General features: G+C 50.5%; 1 protein-coding gene across 1 annotated transcript in view; it reads left to right on the top strand.

Annotated features, from left to right (window-relative positions):
* LOC133111583 (ankyrin repeat domain-containing protein 11-like) overlaps window positions 1-17,500 on the top strand; it is a 125,336-nt gene that overhangs the window by 16,899 nt on the left and 90,937 nt on the right. The window contains exon 2 of the mRNA XM_061222049.1: window positions 8,653-8,723. The gene's annotated coding sequence lies outside the window, so the exon portion shown is untranslated. The remainder of the gene's footprint in view (window positions 1-8,652; window positions 8,724-17,500) is intronic.

The following is a 17,500-nucleotide window of genomic DNA, read 5'->3' as shown; positions in this document are numbered from 1 at the left end:
TGTGTGTGTGTGTGTGTGTGTGTGTGTGTGTGTGTGTGTGTGTGTGTGTGTGTGTGTGTGTGTGTGTGTGTGTGTGTGTGTGTGTGTGTGTGTGTGTGTGCGCGCGCGCACTGGCTCTCCTATGTGTGTAGGAGGTATGTAAGCAGTGTGTGTGTGCGCACACATGCGAGTGCACCTGTCTCCTATGTGTGTAGTAGGTGTTTAAGCAGTGTGTTGAGTGTGTGTAGTAGGTGTTTAGGCAGTGTGTAGAATGTGTGCACTCCTGTCTCCTATGTGTGTAGTAGGTGTGTAAGCAGTGTGTAGAATGTGTGCACTCCTGTCTCCTATGTGTGTAGTAGGTGTTTAAGCAGTGTGTAGAATGTGTGTAGTAGGTGTTTAAGCAGTGTGTAGAATGTGTGCACTCCTGTCTCCTATGTGTGTCGTAGGTGTTTAAGCAGTGTGTAGAATGTGTGCACACCTGTCTCCTATGTGTGTAGTAGGTGTTTAAGCAGTGTGTTGAGTGTGTGTAGGAGGTGTGTAAGCAGTGTGTAGAATGTGTGTAGTAGGTGTTTAAGCAGTGTGTAGAATGTGTGTAGTAGGTGTTTAAGCAGTGTGTAGAATGTGTGCACTCCTGTCTCCTATGTGTGTAGTAGGTGTTTAAGCAGTGTGTAGAGTGTGTGTAGTAGGTGTTTAAGCAGTGTGTAGAATGTGTGCACTCCTGTGTAAGCATGGCTCCTTTCCTGCAGCACACAGCCTGATGAATAATGTAGATGTTTTCAAGAGGAACCCTCCTATATGCTTTCCGTCCGCTGCTAGCCATGTGTCTCTCTCTCTCTTTCTCTTTCTGTCTCTCTGTCCTTCTATCCCTCTATCACTCTGTATCTCTCGCTCTCTGTCTGTGTCTCTCTCTCACTCCCCCTCTATCTATTCCTCTTTTTCTCTAGTTCTCTGTTTCACTCGATCTCTCTGTATCTGTCTCTCTGTGTCTCTCCCTCTGTTTCCCCTCACCCCCCCTCCTCACACGAGTACCGGGTCAGGTTCCTCTCCCGTGTGGAGAGCAGACAGGATGGCTGAATTTGATTTGCATCAGTGAGATATTACAAAAAGCCCCTTGCAGCTGATACCTGATGCTTGAAATATAGCGGTTGGACTCTAGTTTCTGTCGTATTCAGCTGCTGTCGTTTTACAAAAGAAGCCATTTTGGATGCTCCATGAGGCCAGGAGGCCATGAGGCCGAGACACAAGATGTGAAAAACAACTTCTGTTCCATCTCTCTACTTCAGAGTTGCTCGTCTTTCTTGGAAAGGTTTGGTTCCCGTTTTAAAGTCCCTATGTTGATGCAATGCTGAGGACAATGTGACGATTCATGGCTGAGATTGGGTTGCTAATCAGATAACGATTCCTCGTGTTCAAGCTTCCTGTCTGTGTTTCTGTATTTAGGTATGCTTGTATTCATTGCATTATGCGTCATTTGGCTGACGCTTTTATCCAATGACTTACAGTTGATTTATCATGTGCTAAGAAGTCAAAATGATAACAGTGGCAACTTTCAGGCCCTTTTGTTCTTGTTGAGGGTGTAGTTTTTATGAGGGGAATCTGCTTCCTTCCTGCCACAGATACAGTTTCGGTGGAGAACTGTGGGGATGAAAGAGATGTTGCTCTGAAATCAGCAATTGAGCAGTGTTGCATTCTGGGGAAGTGCGGCTTTGTGGGATTCGAGCAGTGTTGCATTGTGGGACGGTGGGGCTGTCGGATTCAAGCAATGTTGCATTGTGGGATGGTGGGGTTCTGTAGGATTCGAGCAGTGTTGCATTCTGGGGAAGTACGGCTTTGTGGGATTCGAGCAGTGTTGCATTGTGGGACGGTGGGGCTCTGTCGGATTCAAGCAATGTTGCATTGTGGGACGGTGGGGCTCTGTAGGATTCGAGCAGTGTTGCATTCTGGGGAAGTGCGGCTTTGTGGGATTCGAGCAGTGTTGCATTGTGGGACGGTGGGGCTCTGTAGGATTCGAGCAGTGTTGCATTGTGGGACGGTGGGGCTCTGCAGGATTCCAGCAGTGTTGCATTGTGGGACAGTGGGGCTCTGCAGGATTCCAGCAGTGCTGCATTGTGGGACAGTGGGGCGCAGTGAGATCCCGTGGGACCACACGGCCGTCACTCTCGGATACAGGAGCTGCAGTCCAGGAAGAAGGAAATGGGGAAGAAGGGCGTTGTCTTGCTTTCCCAGATAAATGGCGCTGACCGGCCTCTGCGGATCGGAGCGGGCCCTGTAATCCAGCCTGGAGGAGGAGGAGGAGGAGGGGAGGGTGAAGAAAGGTGGATAAAGGATGGCAGTGGCCTGAGGCGAGCATTAGCTCGCCTGTCTCCTCCTTAATCCCACAATGCACAGCATCCCACTGGCCACAGGCCCTCGGCACTCAAACTTGGTGTTTCTTAAAAAAACCCAAAAAAAACCGGAAGCTTTAAAAATGTTGTTTTCCCCCATTCTTCCTCCGTCCGTGTTTTCACGGGATGAGTGAAGACGACATCTGCCGTCTGCCTCTCTGTCATAAGCCCTGTTTTATGTGTGGATGTGATCAGTCTGCCTCTCTGTCACAAGCCCTGTTTTATGTGTGGATGTGATCAGTCTGCCTCTCTGTCACAAGCCCTGTTTTATGTGTGGATGTGATCAGTCTGCCTCTCTGTCATAAGCCCTGTTTTATGTGTGGATGTGATCCGTCTGCCTCTCTGTCATAAGCCCTGTTTTATGTGTGGATGTGATCAGTCTGCCTCTCTGTCATAAGCCCTGTTTTATGTGTGGATGTGATCCGTCTGCCTCTCTGTCATAAGCCCTGTTTTATGTGTGGATGTGATCAGTCTGCCTCTCTGTCACAAGCCCTGTTTTATGTGTGGATGTGATCAGTGGAAGGACGACGCTGTGTAATTCGTCTTTACCCTTCATTTGATTGCTGTGCTGTTTTGCTCTTGCCGAGACGCCGGCCCATAATCACCATTAAATGGTGTGTTTAGCCGTGATGCGGACGCGTCGAGCGTCTAATCTCTCTTGATTAATGGAGCGTTTGTGTTGCCGGGGCGCTCCCACGTCTCCGAGCTGGTCGGGCCTGTCCTGCTCCATACTGCCCCCAGACCAGCCTCGGCTCCTCCAGCTGACGTTAGCGTTAGCGGCGGACTCGGGGGGCCCAACGCCACAGTGACTCGACGCGGCTCGGTTTGCGAACGCTGAGTTTAAAAACACGCTCTGCTGGCTTCGGGGCTGAGCTGCAGCGGGACGTGACCCTGCTGTCCGTTTAAACCCTGCGCCCTCCCGGTTTTTAGAAATGCGCCGTTTACCCTGTGTGTGCACCTGCCGCTTGTCCCAGACTCTGGCCGTGCGCTTTTCTGTTTGACCTCTCTGGTGTCAGAGAGGTCCTGTGGTGATTCGCTCGGTGATGAACATAAACGGCTTTGTTCGGGGAGCTGAGAGGGATTGCTTGGTCTTTTTTTCTTCGACTCTGCTTTTTAACATGGTATGGGGGCTGTAATTTCCCCTATGGGTCATTACACAGCTACACATCACTCAGGCTGTGTGGAAGATGGGTTTGGTGGGGACTGTATTGATTAGTCTTGTGTACGTGCGCTTGTTGTGACTTGCGTTTCTTTTACTGGGTTGTGCATGCCACTGGTCGTACGTATAGTCCCAGTTGATTTGCACAGTCACCTGCTGGCTTGGTCTTCCAGTTCATGAAAACCGTGCTCTTAGAGACCGGAGTAATACTTCCTGTCTGTTCTCCCTGCAGAAGCTGAGCATTCCATCAGCAGTGTGAGCTCTGGTAACACATCGGATATTTTACGTTTTTCTGTTCTTGATGACAGGCTGATTTACTGACGATTGCTCAGGCACTCGAGCTTCAGTAGACTGGCTGGCGGCACACGTTGTTTGATAAACATTTTATTCAGTTATTCTGGGAAATTAATACCTAAATATAGATGGCTACATCATAGCGAGGCTCTATCTTGGAAATCATGGCTTGAGACATCAAAACAATTTGCCTTAAGCCTATAGTTGTGTGTCTCGTGTGTGGATGCACTCGAGGGGTTGGAAGATGATGCCGGTAAAATATCAGCCGTCGAGGAATTTAAATGTGCTCAATGAAAATATAAATCTTTGTCACTTGACCGTGGTTCCAAACCAAAACGATTAAAAAAGAGAGAGGGTGTCGAATAAGAACACACGCATGTGTGGTCCTTGTAGAAGAACACATCTGAGCCGCCCGCACCATCTTGTAAGCTGCACATGAAGCATGCTTCGGTGTGCAAAGGTCGTGCTGCTTCTGATATCATGAGGTGATGTTTTATTCAGTCAGAAGGAAGCTGCAAGGCCTTGTTGCTGATTGACTGTCATGTGAACACTGGGTAACCGTGGCGATGTTTTTCCCCCAGTTTGTGGTTGCTTTCATCATAAGGCCCCGTTGCTGATTGGCTGTCATATGAACACCTAGCAGATAAGTGGTGATAGGTTTTTCCCCCCCCGTTTGTGGTCGCCTTCATTACAAGGCGGAGAGTCATACAACATGTAATCTTAACACCCGAGTTGCCAAATATACATCTGACAAACAAACCACAGACCCACACACAATGTGGCATTAGCAGTTTATTAGTCTATTTATTTCTGTATATTGGTAAGTCGTGTCTTGTAGTTTTCATTAGACAAGAAAAAAGGTTTTCCAAAGATTTTTTTTTTTAATAAGCAGATGCAATTCTCTGGATGAGTACTCCAGTGAACTGTCCCACCGCGAATAACGGGTGGTTTTGAGTTCTGAAACCTTCAGCTCAGTGTCACAGACTGGCAGTTCTGGATTTGCCTTTTTGGTTTTTTCCACATGCAGAGTCACACATAATAAGCTCAAATGGTGCATTCTCTGATCTGTGCTTCACAGAGTGATTGAATTAGGGTGATATAAATACTCCATATTTGGGGCTTTCCTCGACATCGTTCCACTTACTTGACTTGGACAGAGACCAGAAAAAAAAAAAGAAATTGATGGAGAATGCTAAATTGGCCTGATACAGTTTTGTGTTCGCTTTCTTGTTGTTATTGCTGCATTTGCTCAGGCCCTGTTGTTAGTAGTTGTGTTGGTAAACTGGAATAAGTGGTCCTTATGTGTGCAGAATGGCAATATGGAGGTCTGATTGTATCGGAGACGCCATCCCCCCCCATACTTCCAGACACAGCGTTACACTTTCGGAAACTCCTCTAGGTGCTGAGGGATCCTGGGAGATGGTCTGGGACAGAGCATCAGGGAAAATGTGTTTGTAACTCCCATGGAATATGGCTGCACAATGTATGGTATATTTATCGTCATCGAGATATGGACATGCGTGATAAAAGACTAAGTGTGTCTAACAGTGTTCATTTAAAGTGATGTTCTGTTAAATTGATTGTCTGTTCATGGTCAAACCATTTTGGAATAGGGCATAGGCTATTCATTGTCTGGGGTCTATGTTAGCAGTGTACCTAAAGCAGAAAGACATTAGAACTGAGAACACTGGGTCCAGGCCTTCCTCAAAGCTTCTGATCTCCTCCTCTATCAGAGGCCGAAATCAAGGCCCTCCTCCAAACCTCCACAGACCTTCGTCTCGCCAGGAGTTTCAGGTCTGACTTTACATTACATTATTGGCATTTTGGCAGACGCTCTTATCTAGAGTGACGTACAGTTGATTAGACTAAGCAGGAGACAATCCTCCCCTGGAGCAATGCAGGGTTAAGGGCCTTGCTCAAGGGCCCAACGGCTGTGCGGATCTTATTGTGGCTACACCGGGATTAGAACCACCGACCTTGCGTGTCCCAGTCATGTACCTTAACCACTACGCTACGTTGACCCCTGAGAATCTGAACGGCCACATCGGGTGCTGTGGCAGGATTGACACGAGTGTCATTTGCAGACTGATTTGAAACCCAAAATGGCCATCTTAAAAGTAAAAAAGGGCTACTGCTTCGGAGTCGTAAAAATAACTTGTGAAGTGATTAAGTGGCCCAGCTATTGCTTTCTTTGAGCTTTTACAGAGCCGGTTCTTCTCCGCCGTCATTGGCTGGCATTGAATTGCACTCTGTTGCCTTTGACGACGCGTTTCCTGTTTTCCTCCGGTTAGCAGGCATTGCATTGCTTCGATGTGAAAAGTGCTGATGTTGTGCACAGGCATGTTACTGCGGAGGATGACGTGCAGCTCCTATCCGTGCAGAGTATGCCAGAATGATGGACGGACCCGGTGTCCAAGGCCTGGGCAGCTCAGAGAGGATGTGTGTATTGACGTAATTTTCAGGCCTCCTTGTCTGTGCTCAAAGTCAGGTCTCATTGATTTAAGGCTCATTCATGGGGGCATTCTTTCTCTCTTCCATATCAAAACCTCTCGTGTGGAGGAACCTGCTCTCAAACATTACAAAACGGCCTCCGCACGGAGAATTCAGCACCGTTGTGGAATAACACACTCTGGGTATAAATAGATTTGAACGTGGGCATAGTTTCTCTGAATTGTTCCCACTTTAACACAATTGGCTTAAATGGAAGACTGAAAATAACACGTTGTACAGTAAATTAAATATTTTGGTTTAAGTTTGAGAGCTGGGTGATTGTATCGCGTTGCCTTGCTTGTTGTGCTGTGTTGAGAGTTGCTTCTTCTGGACGCGGTCATGGAGATATGAACGCGCAAGATGAGCACATTGCCAAAGCCTGCTTGAGCTGTGATGAATAGTATTTATAAAAGTGTATTTAAATTGATTGCCAGTTCATGTGCAATTTATTCAATAAAAGCATGTTGGAAAGAATGTACTTTATAAAAATATATATTATTCAGTGGGCACTGGCTGTTCATTGTCTGGGGTCTACGTAGGTTAATGGTGTACCTAAAGCAGGAGGAAATTAGAACTGTGCACACTTAAGTATTTGTTTATCGCAAGTCCTATCGTCATTGCAATATTCAATATTTTGGACTAGACCTTGTGCTGGGTGCAGGGCGAGTCTGTGGCCTGTGTGCTCCGAGTGATTCTGTGCTCTCGCACTGAAAATAAACGCATGGTACCTGTGGGACCAAATGCTTTTCAAAGGCCAGGCTCGACGGGCGGTAGTTTTCCAGACACTTATTTTGGCTGCCGTGGCCTGCAAAGTGCCGGAGTCACAGTGCTGTGCTGCAGTGGCTTAATGGTTCTTTTGCAGCCCTGTTTGTAGGGCTGTGAGTGTGTGAGTGTGTGAGTGTGTGAGTGTGTGAGTGTGTGAGTGTGTGAGTGTGTGAGTGTGTGAGTGTGTGAGTGTGTGAGTGTGTGTGAGATTGAGAGCGCGTGTGTGTGTGTGTGAGTGTGAGTGATGGTTGTAGGTTCAGCCCTGTTTGGAGGGGTCTGCTGTCTGTCTGTCAGACAGTGTGTGCTGTCTGAGTGCAAGTCTGAGTGCTGGTTCTCTAGGGTAAACGTTCTGCATGCAGCTTCCTGCAGGCCCTGGTTTCCCGCTCTGGGTCACCATGTGACTGGGGGGAGGGGCCTGGGTGGGGGCGAGGCCTTCCCTGTGGCCCTGTCACACAATGAGGTTTAACTTGCTGCTCGCTCATTTGGGGGAAAAACCACCCAGGCCTGAAAGAGAACCTGTGTCCTTAACGCTTCACACGCTCTAGTCTTCGCCTCTCTCCCCTTTCAGCCTCACGCAGTTGAACTGAAATATGAAAACTGTGAAAGTTTGCGTTTGGTCTGGCTTTTCTCCAGATCCTGGTTTTTGTGGCTGGCTCCATGGGTCTGTATGCTGTGGAAGGATTTTGGGGATTTTCTCTGTCAGATTAGGGCCCCTGATAAAATGGGAGTGCTCATGACTGTGGATTAGAGCAATCTGTCGGATCCCTGCCGGGAATCTGTGCGCTACACGCTAAGCTACACCGTCCGGGAATCTGTGCCCTACATGCTAAGCTACACTGTCCGGAAATTTGTGCTACACGCTAAGCTACACCGTCTGGGAATCTGTGCGCTACACACTAAGCTACACCGTCTGGGAATCTGTGCGCTACATGCTAAGCTACACGCTAAGCTACACTGTCTCGGAATGTTAGCGCTACATGCTAAGCTACACCGTCTGGGAATCTGTTACATGCTACTCTGGCCTAGCCTGGTCTCAGTCCTCCGGAGCCCCAGCTCTGCTACAGAAAGGCTGCTCTCAGCCTCAGTCAGGGTCTCATCCACAGTCTCCTGAACCCCAGCTGTAGCGCACTGCCGGGGCGGCGGTGGGTGTGTCCTTGAGACGGAGAATGAACTTTCTCAGACTTAACTTCAGTGCTCTCTTTAGCGTGTGTGACAGGCGGGGAAAAACGGTGCGTTGAATGTAATGAGCGGCAGCCCCTTTGAAAATGTCTCCCAGCTCTGCCCTTGAACCCGGAACGCAAACCGCCGTCAGGAGGGAGCGGGTTCTCTTTCACAAAGATCACTGAAATTAAAACTGTTTAAAGATTCTCAATGCTGACACGTTCGGCAGCAGAGCAATGTCTGAATTAGCAATGTCTTCCCTTTCAGACCGGTGCGCCCGTGTAGCAGTGCCCCGAGGTTAGCGTTGGAGGGGAAACGGGGATATTCCTGCCATATCGGGTCAGGAATGTGAAATTCCAAGTGGCCTGGTTCTCTAATCCTGGCTTTTCTTCTTTTTTTTTTTCCCCCTTTGCTTCTCAGGACCGCTGGGAATTTTCCACTGCGTTCTGACGGATTTACAGCTCACCCTACTGAAGACAACCATGGAATCGGTAAATACCCTCCTCCTCCTCTTCATCTTCCTCTTCCTGCGTGCGTGCCGGGCCGCTGGCCCCCCTGCGCTTTCCGGCGACAGAGTCGCGAGGATTGAGTGTGGCGGGTAATGGCGGCTGGGGTTCTTTTTATAGCCCGCCCCGCTCCGTGCGTCTCCGAGGTCTTCTGGGAGACGGGGCGGCCTGGTGTCTTATCGCTCCGGAGTGATGGAGTGCGTTACTGCTTCCCGGCTTATTTCCCCCGACGACACGATGCAGTCGTGGCTCCTGTCTGCGCAGCTGTGACGGGCCTGTCTGCGCAGGCGGTGCAGACGCACACGCGCACGACAAGGGCTTCTGCATAAGCGGCTTAGACGCTCGTATCTTAGGGAGGATTACGGCTGATTATCAAGTGTTCCGGTAATACAGCTGTAGCTGCACCAGGGCTGTGTGTGTGTGGGAGGGGAGAGGAGAAGCAACGATGATACGAATCGGTTTTCTATTTGTGATTTCATTTTAAAAACCACCTTGGGAGCTCGATTGGCTTTTGGTGTTTTTTTTGGCGTTCATCAAGGTGCCTATTTTGGTCTTGCATCTTGTTCACATCATAAGGGGCCAGAGTTTGGATGGTACCAACTTGTAGCAATCCAGTTGAGTCGAATCAGGGACAAGCGCTTCTTGTTATGTGCTTGGCAGATGCCCTTATGCCGGGCTACCTCACACGGCGGTGTGTCCGCAGTGCTGGATGTTTTCAGAAGCGGTTCACTGGCCCAGTGCACAACACCCACTGCCTCAGTAGGGAGTGAAAATCACAGCGTTGTGGTCCTTTAACCCCATTCCTGTTCTGCTGTGTCACTGTCGAGGCCCAGGGTGTGGAGGGAGGAGCAGAATCACACAGGAGAGAGAGAGAGAGCCACAATAACTGTACGGAGGTAGAGAGGTAAATGTCACAGGCAGGGGGAGGATAGCGGCCCACTTGGCTACATGCAGGGAACCTCAACAACAACAACAACAATGTGTGTCTGTTGGTGCGTCTATATATATGTGTGTGTGTGTGTGTGTGTGTGTATATATGTGTGTGTGTGTATATGTGTGTGTGTGTGTGTGTGTGTGTGTGTGTGTGCGTGTGTGTGCGTGTGCGTGTGCAAGTGCATGTCTGCAAGTGTGCTCAGTCGCCTCCTCCTCCCAGGAACTGGGATGAGAAATTGGGTCACGCCACCAGCCCACCCCCCACCCCCCTCCCCCTCCCCAGGGGAGCACAGTCACTAATGCAGCCTCCTGCCTGTGCTCTGCTCCTCAGCGCGCGGGCTGCACAGCCTGCTTATAGGTACAGCTGCTCTCCACCAATCGGAGCGCTCCAAGCTCCAGCACAGCATCGGGTCTGTGACACAGGAAATGGCGGGCAGAGAAGCCGGTTTATATCCCGCGGTATATTTAACAAAAAATTAATTCATTTAATCCCCCCCCCCCCCTCAGTCAGGAGACTTAAGCATTCAGGAACCTGTAGTGTGTACCAGATTTAAGACTGTATCTGCTCGCCGTGATGGGAAACCTAGGAGACCAATTACAAAGCTGCCTGGCCCCTTTTACCCAGCTCTCCTCAGGAGATACCACGCACATGGTTTCCAGGCATCCAGTGCTGTAAACAAAAATGAGTTCCATATTTAATCCTCTATGAACGAGCACACACACACACACACACACACACACACACACACACACACACACACACACTGTATAGTTTCCAGGCATCCAGTGCTCTAAACAGAAATGAGTCCCATATTTAACTGTCCTAATCCCCCTCGGAACACACATGCAGACACATGCACATACACGTGGACACGGCACGCACACACACACACACACACACACACACACACACACACACACACACGCACGTACACAAGTCCACGCACAACAGGGCAGAGGCCGGTCTTATTGGGGGAAGGGAACTGGTTCTGAGTTCTGGTTCTGATTCTGGTTCTGAGCCTCTGCCTCTGGCCCGGAGTGCTCCGGTGCTGTTTGGTGCTGTTTGGCGCTGAGCGTGCGCTGCAGTTGGAGCGGTCCTCGCTGCGCCGGGCCCTTTACTCAGCCGGTGTTTCGGCGCCGCTCGTTACGAGCGCGTTGCTAAACCCGGCCGCCCCGGCCCTCCATGGGATTAGTCTGCAGCGCTGCGAACAGGCGAGTCTCCGCTGCCAGTCATATTACATAACTGGCATAGCTCGCGCGGAGACAACTATAGGGGCTTTGTTCCCCGAGGCCCAGGCCTCGCCCCCGCTCCAGCCACACGCTAATGCTTTATTGAAAGAGTCTGTGTGCCCGAAACAAGCAGGCCTCTGTGCGGAGAGGAGGGGGAGAGCTGCTAGCGTTGCCCTGCTAAAGGACCGTTCGGCTGTATCTGAGCCCCGGAGCCCCGCTGTCGGCCTGACGAGACGCCACAGAACTCCGTCCCGCTCCCCCTGTTCGTGCGAACGCGCCCCCTCGAACGCTCAAAGTTTAAAAAGCCACTTTTTTTTTTTTTTTTTTACTACCTTGCAACTTTGATAAAATTGATGATTTATTTATTTTTTGCCGGGAATGCGCAGCAGGGAAATTCTGCGGGTCGGTGTGAATGGGCAGAATCGGTTTCAGCCTGTCGGGCGATGCTGATAACGCACCCCCTCTCACGCCGCGGTAGCAACACAACCAGCGCCCGTGTGTGCACGTCGGTGGAACGATAAGCACAAACATACTCATGAAAGGGGGAAAAATAACACGTTTTACTTCAGCTTGCTTAGCTTGTTACTAAACTGAGGGAGTCCAGAACGCTTCGGAGTCTCTCCCGAGCTTTGCTTGGGAGCTTGGCTGATAATAATGATAAAAATAAATTGGTTTCAGATGAATGAGATTAGGCTACTTTTTGAGGATGAAGTGGAAACGCCTGCTGTGTGGTTTTCCGTTGCCGATGTAAAAACGCATCCTTATACGGGACACTTCTCGGTCCCTTCCTTTTCATAAAAACGTACGTTCGGCTGCTGGTTCGGTTTCGGCCCCCGGGTGAGTATCCCAGGCAAGGATCTAACTCGGTCAAACCAGAAAGGCAAATTTGCTCGCAAGATAAGCCAACAGTGCGTGATGGTGCGCCACTGGAAACCTGTTTATTTCATACGTGTTCTGTTGGCTAACCAGCTCGCCACAGCCAGTGGCACTGTGGGTGGTGCTTTGACCGTGATTAAAATGACCTTCCTTAGAAACCCCCCCCCCCCTCCTCGGTTGATTAACGGTCCAGAACTGATTGATGGGTTAATACTTCGGCCATTATTAAAGTAAAAATGATTTTCTGTGGTCATGCATGGCATCTCTATTGAACAAAGACCCAGGCAGCCAGATATCCAACTTTACATTATTGATCTCCCCTCGCAGAGCAATGCCTAAGAATGAGGATTCCCTAAGACTATAAACTCAGCCTTCTAGACGAGTGTATAGAGGAGTACTTCTTTCAGTATTAAACTGTGCATGGTTCATATGTTAACTCCCAGTGGTTAAAGAGTGGATCTTCCTTTAAAAAGTCCCACTCCCATCCCCATCGGTGTCCCATCCCCATGTGCTTTACGTGTGAGCGAGACGGTGCGTGCGTCCTTGCCAAAAAACCCCCCCCCCCAAAAAAAAAAACGTGGAGTAAATGCGATCATCTTTTATCATAATTTCCATTTTGCTGAAGTCATTTCGTTCCCATGTTGTTACAATCAGGCGTCCTGGACCAATCGGCGCGGGAGACGGGGGTGATGCGAGCGGGCTGAGGTCACCCGCACAATGGGTGTTGATTGCGGGTGATTGCGCAATCACGCAGCCCCCCAAGTGCGGCCCGGGCCGTCCCGGCTGGGGCGCGGTGCCCCGGGTTTTTCCTGGCGCGCGTTCAGCCATTGACTGGGGCCGCTTCCTTCAGGCGCCCGGCGGCTGTGCGCGTGATGAATGTGTCTTTCATCGGCGCCAGATCGCCTGCTTTATGCCCACGTAAGCAGATGGTCATCTCGGGCGACGTGAAGGATCTGTCACTTTTTAATAGGAAGGGAATTGATCCATTGGTTTATTGAAGGGGCGGGGGGGGGTGGCGATATATAACGTGGTCTTAACACTGAACTGGCGTGCCGAAAATGCGTGTTTATGCATTTTGTATATGTCGCATATTTTTATGTATTTGGTGTAATTTATGTGTGTTTTGTGCGTGATGTTCACTGGACAGAGAGACACCTGTAGTGCTGCAGGGTTGTGTGCATGTAATTTAGCGCATTCTGCCCTTAGCCTTGAATTGAAATTGATTTGATCATTCATTGACTCAAGTGGATAAAATATTACAATTGATTTGTGGAGCTATGGAGAGTTTCTCCTGCTTAATTAGTCAGCTAGCTGCAGGAAAAAAAGAAGAAGAAAAAAAAACAAGCTACCAAAGTACCTGTAATCTACTGTGATGTCCTGTTCTCAAGTTAAGGGCGTCTGTCGATGCATCTCCTGTCTGCTCACTGTTGTACGCGGTCGTGCTGCAGGAACACAGCAGGCCTGTGTGTGTGCTTACTGTCGTATGCGGTCGTGCTGCAGGAACACAGCAGGCCTGTGTGTGCTTACTGTCGTACGCGGTCGTGCTGCAGAAACACAGCAGGCCTGTGTGTGTGCTCACTGTCGTACGCGGTCGTGCTGCAGAAACACAGCAGGCCTGTGTGTGCTTACTGTCGTACGCGGTCGTGCTGCAGAAACACAGCAGGCCTGTGTGTGCTTACTGTCGTACGCGGTCGTGCTGCAGAAACACAGCAGGCCTGTGTGTGTGCTTACTGTCGTACGCTGTTGTGCTGCAGAAACACAGCAGGCCTGTGTGTGTGTGCTTACTGTCGTACGCGGTCGTGCTGCAGGAACACAGCAGGCCTGTGTGTGTGCTTACTGTCGTACGCGGTCGTGCTGCAGAAACACAGCAGGCCTGTGTGTGCTTACTGTCGTACGCGGTCGTGCTGCAGAAACACAGCAGGCCTGTGTGTGTGCTTACTGTCGTACGCGGTCGTGCTGCAGAAACACAGCAGGCCTGTGTGTGCTTACTGTCGTACGCGGTCGTGCTGCAGGAACACAGCAGGCCTGTGTGTGTGCTTACTGTCGTACGCGGTCGTGCTGCAGAAACACAGCAGGCCTGTGTGTGCTGACTGTCGTACGCGGTCGTGCTGCAGGAACACAGCAGGCCTGTGTGTGCTTACTGTCGTACGCGGTCGTGCTGCAGGAACACAGCAGGCCTGTGTGCTTACTGTCGTACGCGGTCGTGCTGCAGAAACACAGCAGGCCTGTGTGTGTGCTTACTGTCGTACGCGGTCGTGCTGCAGGAACACAGCAGGCCTGTGTGCTTACTGTCGTACGCGGTCGTGCTGCAGAAACACAGCAGGCCTGTGTGTGTGCTTACTGTCGTACGCGGTCGTGCTGCAGAAACACAGCAGGCCTGTGTGTGTGCTTACTGTCGTACGCGGTCGTGCTGCAGAAACACAGCAGGCCTGTGTCTGCTGACTGTCGTACGCGGTCGTGCTGCAGAAACACAGCAGGCCTGTGTGTGTGCTTACTGTCGTACGCGGTCGTGCTGCAGGAACACAGCAGGCCTGTGTGTGCTTACTGTCGTACGCGGTCGTGCTGCAGGAACACAGCAGGCCTGTGTGTGTGCTTACTGTCGTACGCTGTCGTGCTGCAGAAACACAGCAGGCCTGTGCACGCCCTGCACAGTCTCGCATGTGGACGAGACTGAAACCCGCGCTGCTGTTTTGCTGGCTTCCTACGGCTCGGGGAAAGTACATTCATTTTCTGCAAGCGCTTTGTGGCGCAGGGACGAGCGACTTACTTCAGTATCCTGTTTATCTGACACGTTCATTAAAGCCGCTTGTGTGTTAAGAGAAATACGATCATTTCCATGGTAGAAATCTTCTGCTTTCTGATGTGCGTGTAAGGATTATGTCGCATTAAATCTTGTTGGGATTATTTCACTTGCTGAATGATTTTTTAGAGACCTTATTTTTAAGGGTGTACTGCAGAAGCTAAATCAATCTGGGTCATATGCAAAAAATAAATAAATAAACTTTGAGAAATTTGAGAAAATAATACCGACAGAGTTCTGCAAAGAGCGTGAATTTATGCAAGAAAAAAAAACTTAAAAGGGCACTGCAGTTCATCAAGGGAAAACTTCCAAGTGGAAACATTGCGAAAATTGTTTGTACGAGTCTCAATAGACCATCAACAACCATTAACATTGTAAATGAATGGCGACAGTAGGAAGCCTAATACAGTTGTACCTTGTACAGAATTTTAAAAAGTGAGACCAGCTGGTGCAGGAGTTCACAGCATACGAGTGCATTCGTCATTTATTGCACCACAAGTGTGGTGAGAATCTGCGAGTAATTTTAGAAAGGACTTGATGTCAGGGAGCCAACTATAGGAGGCATTCATCAGTGCTGCCTTCTCCAAATAGTACATCGAATATTTACGCTTCGAGGCTGACCGTGGCGGATCTTAAAAACCGTTTGGCGTTTCGCGCGGACAGCGTGCTGAGAGCGGGAGGTCGTGGTGCCGTTTAAGCACAGCGATAGCTGCTGTAGCAAGAATATGGTGCTGGATACCAGCTCGGTTGCAGGTAAACCGTGCACATATGTGCACTTTATTGGTAGGAGAATGGCAAGCGTTGTTGGGCTGAGTGGCCTGCTCTCATCATTATGTTATGTATATGAGATGGATAGTTGTATAACTATTGCACTTTTCTCACACTCAAAGTGCTTGACAGTGATGAGGTGGAAACTCACCTCAGCCACCACCGATGTGCAGCTCCCACCTGGCTGATGCAACGGCGGCCATCTTGCACCAGAACGCTCACCACACACTGAGCTGAGGTGGAGGGGGAGAGAACAATGTTTTAGCCAATTAGATCAAGGGATGATTAGGTGGCAAGTGCTCTGCTATGCTGTGTTATGCCGCGTTATTCCAATATTGCAATATTATGTTGTGTCACATGAGAGCTCTTTATGACATCCTCATGTCGTTCACCTGCTGATGGCTGCAGAGCTTCTCAGACTAGGCTGTTGGTCCATGGTCATGTGACCTTGCACCAGAGTTGAGTACAGCGGGTTTTAGCTGAAGGTCAAACCCCAATCACTATTCTAAACACTAATCTTCCATGAAATGCGGAACGATCCTCGTTTAGCCCGGGTTCTCTCACATCTCTCCCCCGAGTCTTCTCCCGAGCTCGGCTTGTTCGAGTGTTTGCCGGTGCTTCAGACTCTAGCCCTGCTTGGTGCAGTTGCGGTCGTGTTCACCGCGCTCAGCTCAAAGCCCTTTCAAGGCCCTCCATCTTAACGCCACCATTGAAATGGCTCTGTGGCTCGCACACTTCAGAAAGCAAGGCGGGAGGTGTGAGATTGAAGAGGATGAGCGATAATGGGCAGGCGGCCGCTCGAGCCCGGACCGCTCTCATTCCTGCGAGATATGTAAACGTTCAGTCAAATCCTCTCTCACAGGCCTGCCTATTGGCTGTCTCTCTGTGATAGGCCTGTCTATTGGCTGTCTCTCTGTGATAGGCCTGTCTATTGGCTGTCTCTCTGTGATAGGCCTGTCTATTGGCTGTCCCTTTGTGACAGGCTTGCCTATTGGCTGTCTCTCTGTGATAGGCCTGTCTATTGGCTGTCCCTTTGTGACAGGCTTGCCTGTTGGCTGTCTCTCTGTGACAGGCCTGTCTATTGGCTGTCCCTCTGTGACAGGCTTGCCTATTGGCACTCCCTCTGTGACAGGGCTGCCTATTGGCTGTCCCTTCTGTGACAGGGCTGCCTATTGGCTCTCGCTCTGTGACAGGCCATGCCTTTTTTTTTTTTAATTGGTAGCTCGGGAAGACACACATTTGTTATTTTCAAAATGGTGTCCAGTCCAGTACATACCAATACACACTGTGGACGTTTAATTCCAGTCACAAGGTCATATTGCTGCAACTCCCCCCCAATTTCCTGTCATATTAAATGCAATCCTGGCGATGCTTTCACGTGGAGAATTGACAGTACGACTGCGAGCCGAGTTGCCAGTTAATCGCTCATCTCCGTTGAACTGAATTGCGAGATGCGCAATACTTGAGTGGTTTTTTTCTTTTCTTTGTGCAACAGATGGTAAAATAGCTGAAATTTCTGTCCGTCTTCTCAATCTGCTGAAGGAAAGAAGGCGCTAAAAACATTGAGCGTTCCCGCTCCTCCTGCTCCCGCTCCCCCTGCTCCTCCTGCTCCCGCTCCTCCTCCTGCTCCCGCTCCTCCTGCTCCTGCTGCTCCCGCTCCTCCTGCTCCCGCTCCTCCTGCTCCTGCTCCTCCTCTCCCCGCTCCTCCTGCTCCCGCTCCTCCTCCTGCTCCCGCTCCTCCTGCTCCTGCTCCTCCTCTCCCCGCTCCTCCTGCTCCCGCTCCTCCTCCTGCTCCCGCTCCTCCTGCTCCTGCTCCTCCTCTCCCCGCTCCTCCTGCTCCCGCTCCTCCTGCTCCTCCTCTCCCCGCTCCTCCTCCTGCTCCCGCTCCTCCTGCTCCTGCTCCTCCTCTCCCAGCTCCTCCTGCTCCCGCTCCTCCTCCTGCTCCCGCTCCTCCTGCTCCCGCTCCTGCTCCTCCTCTCCCCGCTCCTCCCGCTCCTGTCGCTCCTCCCGCTCCTCCTCCTGCTGTGGTTCCGGCCCGCGGGCCGGCTCATGCTTTCCTGGCAGGGCCGCGCTCACGCCGGCGTCCTCTCCTCTGCCGGGCTTCACACGCTGATTGTCAGGCCTTCGACAAGCCAGGCATGTGAACGGCAAAAAC

Source organism: Conger conger, chromosome 15 (assembly GCF_963514075.1).
Source record: "Conger conger chromosome 15, fConCon1.1, whole genome shotgun sequence".
NCBI lineage: Eukaryota > Metazoa > Chordata > Actinopteri > Anguilliformes > Congridae > Conger > Conger conger.
Note: the sequence above shows the minus strand (reverse complement) of the source record. Positions and strands in the feature narration are given on the sequence as shown.